The sequence below is a fragment of the Lissotriton vulgaris genome, chromosome 12 (assembly GCF_964263255.1).
Source record: "Lissotriton vulgaris chromosome 12, aLisVul1.2, whole genome shotgun sequence".
NCBI classification, from domain to species: domain Eukaryota; kingdom Metazoa; phylum Chordata; class Amphibia; order Caudata; family Salamandridae; genus Lissotriton; species Lissotriton vulgaris.
In genome coordinates, this window is record NC_141700.1 from 379,678,095 (window position 1) to 379,685,792 (window position 7,698).

The window sequence follows — 7,698 nt, forward strand, 5'->3', positions numbered from 1 at the left end:
AACTATCAGCACTCAGGACCTTGGTGGCATCCAGGACCGTGGGGTTTTCAACCACCACCACCATTCCTGCAACAAATGAATCCATTTGGACAACCCCCCCAGTTTTTTCCTAACCAGTCTTTTTTAGGACGAGGCCGAGGACAGAACCGGGGCAAAAGAAGAGGACAACAAACGGTCCAATGGGACCCCGACATCTCAGTTCCGAACACACGGAGCAGGAAGGCAGCTCAACAGAGCAGCAGCGCAGAGACGACCGGGATCTAATTGTGAACTTAAGTTCCCATATTTTGACACCAGCAGAACAGACAGTCTTGGGTAAGGGCCTTGGCTTTGTCCCCACCAGTAAAGGGGATCCTTTCTTGATGAGGACCGAACTAGAGAAATTCTTTCGCAAGGTGCGCCTGCACTTCTTTTTCAAAGACAAAACTGTTTCTCCTGACACTGACAGTGATGAACCCAGGAACACTGGGTTGCGACCCAAATCCACCTTCACTCCTTTGAGTCATCAAGTACCATCGCTTGTAACTACATTTGAACAAGCAGTCAGACATGAGGTTGCATTAATGCAAGACACTGAGCTTACCACTTTCCATAACTTCTCTAAAGTAGAAAGACAGGCTGTCACCAGTCTCACCAAAGATGCAACAATCATTATAAAACCAGCGGATAAGGGAGGTGCGACGGTAGTTCAAGACATGACCCAATACCGACAAGAATGTCTTAGACAAGTGGACAACCAGCAATTCTACCGTCGTCTGACAGAAGACCCTACGCCTCGCCTACTGTCAATGATTAAGAATCTGGTAGACGAAGGACTGATTGAAGGGTGGATCACATCGCAGGAGGCAAGATTTTTGGTAACAGAGAACCCCGTCAGCCCGGGTTTCTACTGTTTACCCAAGATCCACAAGGCCACCAGACCACCACCGGGACGTCCAATCATTTCCGGAATTGGCTCTCTACTAGAGCCTTTGTCTACCTTCGTAGATGTCTTTCTTAGACCTCTTGTTAAGAAGATGCCTACGTATCTGGAAGACACTGCCGATGTACTACGATTACTACCTGATATCGAGTTCAATGTGGAGACCGACATTTTAGCCACCTTTGATGTCGAGTCCCTCTATACCTGCATACCCCAGCAGGATACTCTTGACACTATCAGACACCTTCTATCACTTGAAGAGTTGGACAGCATCACCCCCGTCAACTTTATTCTTGCATGCGCAGAAATAGCTATGAAAGAGAACTTTTTCAGATTTGAGGAACAATTATTTCTTCAAGTCTCAGGGACATCGATGGGGAGTGTCTTTGCCCCCAGCCTCGCCAACCTCTATGTCCATCAATTTGAGCAAGATCGTGTTCTCCACCATAGTAATCCCTTTTTACACCAGGTGGTACTATGGAGGAGATATATAGATGACATTTTGATGGTATGGCGGGGTTCAGAGAGTGAAATCGAGTCCTTCCACCTTTGGTTGAACGAACAAAATCAGTTCCTAAAATTCACTCTAGAACATAGTCGCGTCAGACTTGCTTTTCTAGATCTGTCTATCTTTCCTGAAGCTGGCTGTCTACAAAGTGAACTATACACCAAACCTATGGCGAGAAATTCTCTGCTCCTCTTTAACAGTCATCACCCACGCTCGTTGAAAGAAAACCTCCCCGTGGGACAATTCCTCAGACTGAGGAAGAATTGTTCATCTCAAGCATTATTCAATAAACATGCAAAGACCCTGTCAAAACAATTACGAGAGCGAGAATATCCAACACACCTTGTGAAAAGGGCATGGAAAAGGGCCTCCAACAACAACCGTGAGGCACTGTTGGATAGACATCCACCAAAACCACCTCTTGAGAGACTCACTTTTGTGAGCACTTTCAACGCACAATCCAATAGACTTCAGAAAGCGGTGCGAAAACACTGGGGGATTCTTAACACTACAAATGCTAACATCCCCTTACCGCTCTTTTCATTTAAAAGGGCACAGAGTCTACGTGACACACTAGTCCACACGAGACCCAGGATACAAAATACCGTAGGACCAACCACTCTGTGGGATCTTCCACCAGTCACTGGCCATCACCCCTGCGGATCCTGTAGTGTCTGTCCTCAGACGAGTAAGACCAACACTATTGATTTAGGTTCAGGGAGGACATGGGTCTTGAGAAAACATACTAATTGCAACACAGAGAATGTGATCTATATGATCACCTGCCCATGTTCTCTCAGATACATTGGCTACACAACTCGCAAGATCAAAGTCAGGATTGGAGAGCACAAGAGCACCATCAGGTGCAACAAGCAGGCAACTAAACTCACTAACCACTTCTTGATCAGGAAACACAAAGCAGAAGACATGAGATGGGTGGTCTTAGAACATCCATACATCCCCACTCACATAAATGATGTCTCTAACTTTCTGTTTAGAAAAGAGCAGAAATGGGTTTTCCAGCTACAAAGCGATTCCAAGGGGCTCAATGACGACATACCATGGGCATCTCTATAACCAACCACGGCTGTACTAACAACACACATATCAGTTATAGATGTACGATCTTAACTTGGAGTTCCCTGGTGTGTAGACTGACACCCCATTCCTATCACTGCCTTTCCTTATTAGACCCGTTTATATACGCCCCCGTTACTGTGCTACACAGTACATAAGTGCTGCCATCAGGCTCATTGTTTACAAGTTTTTTCATAGCTTTGGATATACTTCAATACAATATGAGCAACTCGCATGTCTAACACTTGTTTAATATAACGCAACTAACAGCTACAGCTCTTACTTGCGAAGGACACTTTCTTCCCAAGGCGCGCCGCGTCCCTGTTCAACGCATGCGCGCTATGGTATGAAAAGCCATTCAGTGAGGTTACTATCGCTACAACAATCTAGCATAGATATGCCTTCGCGCATGCGCCTTACGCTAATATAGTGCGTTCAGTCGAGCGTAGCTATTCCTTCGCGCACGCGCCTTACGCCTTAGTGCCTTCACCATTGTCAGTACACGCAGCGCGGCTAACTTCTAGCGCATGCGCTTTTTACCGGTTGGCACATGCGCTTTTAACCTTCGGCGGCCCTTATACTAGACGCGCCAGAGCGCCAACGCTTGAATATGACACTACTTTATAGCGCAAGCGCGGTTTCAGTCCGCCGACATTTATGAAGAGAACTGGGCACTGCTAACCAATAGACAAGCTCGGTTGGCTGTAAATCGCGCCGTTTTTCGCGCGCTTTTTCACACAATTAACCAATTAGGGGTGTATATAACACAGAGCATTACACAGTTGGGATTACCTCCACTCCCACTTGGACGCTGGCCATTGGGGTACCGACGGACAGGTATTGCTCCATCTGAACTCTAAAACTCTGCAACTAGGGATATAAAACCTTAACCTTGTTGTCCTTACTCTAGCTTTGTGGTTTACTTAAGATTAACTTTGTTGCCTGACTTGCACCAAGCTTGCTTCTTTGGTCTTTACTATTTAAATTGTCATATGTGGGCTCAGTCAGTATCCATAGCCCACCTAAAATCCACTTTGATAATAAATACCACTCCCTAGCTTAGTCATAACCATGTTTTCTGACTGGGTTGAGTCTCTCCTTTTTTAATCAACTAGTTTTTTGTTAGTGTCTACATTTGTACATGGACAAGTAGAGTACATACACTCTGAACCTCAATAGACTTTTCATTAGAGGTCACTATACTTCTCCATCTCTAACAGAGCGGGGCCTCCTTCTTCCCGAGTGGGTGCCGGGTGAGGTGAGGCGTTCTCCCACGGATTGTTGGGTGAGTAGGAAAATAATGAATGAATATTATACAAATAATTTTGTTCATAAACCAGGAGACCTAAACAGCTCCTGTAAGGCAGAGAACAGAGCTTTTTTTGCCGCCTTGCTTACTCTTGTTGTGTTGTGTTCTTTCAGAGCCATTATTTCACAAACTGCTTCTCACACCCCCTTTTTTCCTATTCAGGAATATCACGACCAGTTGGATGACTATCAGGGAATACTTTGGGCTCAAAGATCCGGTAGGAACAATCCAAGATGTTAATTATACCTATTGTCTCACATAGTGCAGATGCATAATATCTTAAGGTCCTGAAGAAAGCTCGGACTACCTGTCCCCTGAGCTGAAACATGTCGACCACTTTTGCACTACGCCATGACATAGCCAATTGTTAAGACTATGAGGCGTTGTTTTTACTCTTGACCCTGGACAATACTGAATAAACATATTTTTTGTCCCAGGAGTTAATTTTACTATCACTTATATTTTCTTTTTTCACTAGCACTGCACTCCATTGGTCCTACCTCTGAAATACTGTGGTTAAGAATATCATCTTCCAGAACCTATCTCAGCATCATTACTAGGTGCAGTGTGAGAAATTATGGTTCATGGCCTACATCCCACATGACGACACTCCACCAATAAGGGTGGGCTGATGGGATTTTTTCTAACCCAGTGTTATCACTGTGAGGACATTTTGGTGTGATGGCCCCTCGGGCACGACACAGCACGTAGATAAGCAATTTGACTAGGTACCTCCTATTTGTTCTGATAGTTGATAAAAGGGGTTTGAGCTACCGTAGTCATTAAACTTTCCCCTTCTGACCCTCCCACCTCCTTTTTTCCAGTGTTTAGTGCAACTTAATTGTTGCGGGTCATTCACTCAATTTTTTGTACACAGGGCTTTTTCTTTCCCTGTCATATGCTCGACTAGTTGATATATAATTTCTGAGACTCCCCTTCCTGAATCATGGCTGACTTTGTAGGGTTAGCATTCGATGACGATATGCTGAAATCTGTCTTAGATGAGAATCCTTGCCTTCTCGACACATTGCCTGATACCACCAACATAACCAAAGATGAGTGGCCTACCCTTCTCAATTTAAAAAAAACACATTCCCGCACTCTAATACACGGCACCATCATGGCACAATACCTTAGGGGTAAGTGTGCACCCACAGGCTTGATTGTGACAAATGCACCTAGGTTATTTCTGACCGATAAAGATTTTATGCGTGATTGGTCCCTTATAGCATGGCGTTGCACACGTGATTGGCTCATATTAATCATCAACACAGCCAAAAGGGTGGCAGACGCTATACTTATAGAGATTCAGACTCTGGAGGGACAGATTAAGGCCACTTGCACTACCTTGTTTAAAAAACGTATGGACGAAACCAACAAGGCCAACAAAGAGTATAAAGACAACATACTTGTAAGCAAGATGGAGAAATTTAAAAAGGATTTAGAACGCTTTTCCTTAACCAAGGTCTATCCCTATACTAGTGACAATTATGAAGCCCCCGGGTTCAATAACAAAGGTAAACGATATGGGTCAAACTACTCCACTTCTGGATCCGAGTCTAGTGACTCAGATTCTTCCAACCGAGCGAGTACCTCTGCCGGTATAGATGGACAACAACAACGACCCTTTAGAAGAGGCGGTAGACAGAGAGGAGGTATATACAATCAATATCCAGGCAACTATCAGCACTCAGGACCTTGGTGGCATCCAGGACCGTGGGGTTTTCAACCACCACCACCATTCCCGCAACAAATGAATCCATTTGGACAACCCCCCCAGTTTTTTCCTAACCAGTCTTTTTTAGGACGAGGCCGAGGACAGAACCGGGGCAAAAGAAGAGGACAACAAACGGTCCAATGGGACCCCGACATCTCAGTTCCGAACACACGGAGCAGGAAGGCAGCTCAACAGAGCAGCAGCGCAGAGACGACCGGGATCTAATTGTGAACTTAAGTTCCCATATTTTGACACCAGCAGAACAGACAGTCTTGGGTAAGGGCCTTGGCTTTGTCCCCACCAGTAAAGGGGATCCTTTCTTGATGAGGACCGAACTAGAGAAATTCTTTCGCAAGGTGCGCCTGCACTTCTTTTTCAAAGACAAAACTGTTTCTCCTGACACTGACAGTGATGAACCCAGGAACACCGGGTTGCGACCCAAATCCACCTTCACTCCTTTGAGTCATCAAGTACCATCGCTTGTAACTACATTTGAACAAGCAGTCAGACATGAGGTTGCATTAATGCAAGACACTAAGCTTACCACTTTCCATAACTTCTCTAAAGTAGAAAGACAGGCTGCCACCAGTCTCACCAAAGATCCAACAATCATTATAAAACCAGCGGATAAGGGAGGTGCGACGGTAGTTCAAGACATGACCCAATACCGACAAGAATGTCTTAGACAACTGGACAACCAGCAATTCTACCGTCGTCTGACAGAAGACCCTACGCCTCGCCTACTGTCAATGATTAAGAATCTGGTAGACGAAGGACTGATTGAAGGGTGGATCACATCGCAGGAGGCAAGATTTTTGGTAACAGAGAACCCCGTCACCCCGGGTTTTTACTGTTTACCCAAGATCCACAAGGCCACCAGACCACCACCGGGACGTCCAATCATTTCCGGAATTGGCTCTCTACTAGAGCCTTTGTCTACCTTCGTAGATGTCTTTCTTAGACCTCTTGTTAAGAAGATGCCTACGTATCTGGAAGACACTGCCGATGTACTACGATTACTACCTGATATCGAGTTCAATGTGGAGACCGACATTTTAGCCACCTTTGATGTCGAGTCCCTCTATACCTGCATACCCCAGCAGGATACTCTTGACACTATCAGACACCTTCTATCACTTGAAGAGTTGGACAGCATCACCCCCGTCAACTTCATTCTTGCATGCGCAGAAATAGCTATGAAAGAGAACTTTTTCAGATTTGAGGAACAATTATTTCTTCAAGTCTCAGGGACATCGATGGGGAGTGTCTTTGCCCCCAGCCTCGCCAACCTCTATGTCCATCAATTTGAGCAAGATCGTGTTCTCCACCATAGTAATCCCTTTTTACACCAGGTGGTACTATGGAGGAGATATATAGATGACATTTTGATGGTATGGCGGGGTTCAGAGAGTGAAATCGAGTCCTTCCACCTTTGGTTGAACGAACAAAATCAGTTCCTAAAATTCACTCTAGAACATAGTCGCGTCAGACTTGCTTTTCTAGATCTGTCTATCTTTCCTGAAGCTGGCTGTCTACAAAGTGAACTATACACCAAACCTATGGCGAGAAATTCTCTGCTCCTCTTTAACAGTCATCACCCACGCTCGTTGAAAGAAAACCTCCCCGTGGGACAATTCCTCAGACTGAGGAAGAATTGTTCATCTCAAGCATTATTCAATAAACATGCAAAGACCCTGTCAAAACAATTACGAGAGCGAGAATATCCAACACACCTTGTGAAAAGGGCATGGAAAAGGGCCTCCAACAACAACCGTGAGGCACTGTTGGATAGACATCCACCAAAACCACCTCTTGAGAGACTCACTTTTGTGAGCACTTTCAACGCACAATCCAATAGACTTCAGAAAGCGGTGCGAAAACACTGGGGGATTCTTAACACTACAAATGCTAACATCCCCTTACCGCTCTTTTCATTTAAAAGGGCACAGAGTCTACGTGACACACTAGTCCACACGAGACCCAGGATACAAAATACCGTAGGACCAACCACTCTGTGGGATCTTCCACCAGTCACTGGCCATCACCCCTGCGGATCCTGTAGTGTCTGTCCTCAGACGAGTAAGACCAACACTATTGATTTAGGTTCAGGGAGGACATGGGTCTTGAGAAAACATACTAATTGCAACACAGAGAATGTGATCTAT